This window comes from Scyliorhinus torazame, chromosome 10, assembly GCF_047496885.1.
Source record: "Scyliorhinus torazame isolate Kashiwa2021f chromosome 10, sScyTor2.1, whole genome shotgun sequence".
In the NCBI taxonomy this organism is placed as follows: domain Eukaryota; kingdom Metazoa; phylum Chordata; class Chondrichthyes; order Carcharhiniformes; family Scyliorhinidae; genus Scyliorhinus; species Scyliorhinus torazame.
This window is the reverse complement of record NC_092716.1, coordinates 72172077-72175653: the sequence shown is the minus strand read 5'-3', so window position 1 is coordinate 72175653 and position 3577 is coordinate 72172077. Positions and strand designations below refer to the sequence as shown.

At 42.0% G+C, this 3577-nt stretch overlaps 1 long non-coding RNA gene across 1 annotated transcript; it reads left to right on the top strand.

Moving 5' to 3' along the window:
* Window positions 1-911: 911 nt before the first annotated feature.
* LOC140430640 (uncharacterized) lies at window positions 912-2942 on the top strand. Its single transcript, XR_011949483.1, has 2 exons — window positions 912-1299; window positions 1477-2942. It is a non-coding gene; the product is annotated as an uncharacterized lncRNA (long non-coding RNA).
* The last annotated feature ends 635 nt before the right edge of the window (window positions 2943-3577 follow it).

Genomic DNA, 3577 nt, shown 5'->3' with positions numbered 1-3577 from the left:
CAGCTCCTTCCAGAGCACTGAGCACATCCACATGCAAGGAGAAGGCTCGTACATGCATGTGATGTGGAGGCGGCTCTTTCCCTCAGTGCTAATGCCCAGCGTCCCACCACATCCTCCCCCTTCCCAAATGAGCAGCCCCCAAGATTTGGTTCGGCCACTGCAGCGGGAAACACTCTACATTCCCGTTCCCGACCCCGTCATGGGACTTGGTCCCAAAATCAGGGAATTCCACTATGTTCTGCTACATGCACCTTCAAGAATAGCTGAGAAAGGTTGTAATGGGCAGCAAATAAAATGGTCAACATGACTGACTGTACTCTAAAATTCCTCTTTCTAGATGTCCATACCAAAGGAAAAGTGGAGAAATAGAATTCCCCCAGTCCTGTAGAGATTGCAGTTTTCCTTTAAGAACTTAAAATGGGAAGTGGGTTTAAAAATAAATTGCCACAATGCCATAATTGGGGCTCAGGGCAATGAGGGGAACTACAGGAATGCATGGGTTTGGGAGCAAGGGGTGGGGGTTAAATTTGAGGAAACTGGGAGGGTGTCGTGAAGCCGGCCCACCCTACCAACTTCCATATTTAATTGCGAGGCTTTAGGCTGTGTGTGAACAACCCCCTTCGATGGCAGGTAAAATTCCTACCATTGTCTGGATTGAAAGATTCAGAAGAGCAAATTCATCCCTTTAATTCCGAGTAACACAAGTGCTAATTATATAGTCGCCATAGTCCCAGTTTACAGAGATGACCAATAAACAACTATTGTTTACGTGTAACTACAGAGACGCACATTGAAAGGTCAAAATTAAACAGAGTATCCTTTTTTGCTGCTGGAACATGCTATCCAGTGAACCTGAACAGGTGTGTTTTTATTAGAAGTTATAATGACAAAAGCCTGCAATGCTGTTTGCCTTAGTTTCAGTTGCTATGTGGTGCACCTAAACTGTTGATTGATTGACAGTTTTATTCGCTACCGTAGAAACACTTGGCCTGCCCACCATAAACAACCAAGAGGTGTGATATTTAGCTGCGAAGGAGTATGGAGCTTTCAGGTTGTCCTCGATTTTAGCTAAAGGCACAGTGCGGCTCGACAGATCTGAGCACCCTTTGCCAAACTGTTCTGAGGAGTAAGTCAAATAATGGGCTGCCATAGCAGTAAGGGTGTTATTGTGGTGGATGAATCTCACAAGGATCAAGATCGTCCTCAACAAGAAACGATGGACCACAGTTCCAAAACTGAAATACCTACCGTGGAAAATCTACCAGAGGTGGAGAATGAAGACTCTGTAAATTGAGCAAGGTACATGAAAAGATACTTCTTTAGTGGGACATGCAAGGTTGCATTTACTTTTATTTCCAATTCAATATCATTTATTTATTTTCGCCAGTACGGGGTTCAGTGCCAGTTAGGAATTAGCAGGGACATTTCTGTTTGATTTGTTTCTGTTGTTAATTAACTCAATTATTTCATCCTCAGGCTTCAGGAATGAAGTGCAGTGAAGGAATTTTTGTTGTTGTCTTCATCATCAAGGTGTCCAGTTGCAGTAATACAAAGGATTCAACTTTTCAAAGTATTTTCAACCAAGATTATTGCAACCTTCAGATAGTTTGATTGATTGACATGACAAGAGACCAATGGAATATGTTTAAAATTGAATCATATTGCAGTGACCAATTGTAAAGCATTGAAATCAAAATACTGTTTAAGGACTGTTTCTTTTAGCCGGTTTCATGTTGAATAATATCAAAGGCATTAAATTTAAATTATTCTGCAGTCCATCACTGTAAATCATCTTGTAATAATTACTTTGTACTACACCTTTAACTACCACTAAATATAATGCTCTGTTCGCCAGTGATGCACAACAACTCCAAAGACAACTTTTTGTAAATAATCAATGTATGTGCACATGTATTCCAATAGTTTATTTAATTGCATTGTATTGGCAGATCTGTCAAATTAAATATTAGATCAGCAAATGCGATATCACAGTCTTGCAATAGTATCTAGATACCAGAACATTGCTGTTTAAGGATTAGAAGCAATCTTCAGTTGTATAAAATGGTTGAATCGAATGCATGATAGTGTAGAGCACTTTGTGTAAGTCATTAGAATAATATTTTCTATTATTAGCAATAATTATTGAAAATAATAATGAACATGAAAAATTGCAGTTCGCATACACCAAAGGATTGGATTTGTGTGTGGGTTATCCAGTTCATCCGCTGTAATGTCACAATTTTCGTAATACTGAAACTTCCATTGAGCTACTGTCAACACCACATTAGATGGTCAGGGAGATCTGAGCGATGCTCCCATGGCTTTTCATGAACATTCTGACAAGATGTTGAGGGCTGAGGTGAGGCTTTGGGGATCAAACGGAGAAGTTTTAACAACACAAGATACATTCTTTATACATGAATAGGATGGGAATAGAGAGATACGGACCCCGGAAGTGTAGAAGATTTTAGTTCAGACGAGCAGCATAGTCGGCACAGGCTTGGAGGGCCGAAGGGCCTGTTCCTGTGCTGTACTTTTCTTTGTTCTTTTCTTTGTTCTTTAACCAACAGCTGTAGGATTGACATTTCATTGGGACATCAAGGCCACTTTACAGAGGCCTGAAAAGTCATGCACATGGCGCAATCGAGAGAAGGCACTTCAGTTTTCCAAATGTGAAATCCAGATTAAAACAGTGGATGTGGCAATTCTTCTATAAAGCACACAAGTGCATCCCTCTCTGCCAGGCATGGGAACAGCTGGGTAAAGTCCATCAAGGCCAGGCCAATAATTCACAATGAAATATTAGACTGTAGCCTCTCACATGTAAAAATATAATTCTTCAGGAATCCATTATCAAATGTTGTAACAATAGTCATGCTGTAAAAAAATGTATCTATCTTGCTTGTAATACAACAAATAAAGAACTGAAACTGTATAACGATTCCCTGCTTAACCATCAATTATTCTTGCAATTTCAAATCGAGCTTTCAACATTACTATCTTACTTTACAATCCTTATTCATTTTCTTAACTATGTAGTGAGATAATTACAATTGGCAGAACTTTACGTTCGGCTGGGTTGCTTGCATGCCCTAACATTAACGTCTGGGTGAGCCTGGCCTCTTCTGGCAGCTTGCTTCGCAGCCATTTAATGGTGGCTCAAGGCCAAACCTCTGCCACAGTCTGGGAGCAGGTCCTACCTCAGAGAGCTGCTGGCTGGCAGTACTCTAGTACCAGCAGTGCCACCGGGAGTGGTGGCCACTGCTAGGACTACAGTCAGTTCCCAATGGCGAATGTCACGGGAGCCAAACACCATATGTAAATGGGGGAAAGAGTATCATCAGGGATTAGCTGGCAGGCACTGGTAAGTGAGGGAAGTGGGTGGGGTTGGGGAGGAGGTGGGGGCGATGTGAACAGGCCGAGTGGACAGATCGAGTGAATAAATGAATGGAGGAGAAGACTGGGAAAGGGTGGGCTGGGGGTGGCGGGCCGGATCAGAAGGCCTGTGAAGGAGGTAATGTCCTTGCCCGCTATCAACCTGAGCAGCGAAAACTGTCAGCAATTCCCACTTGGCACC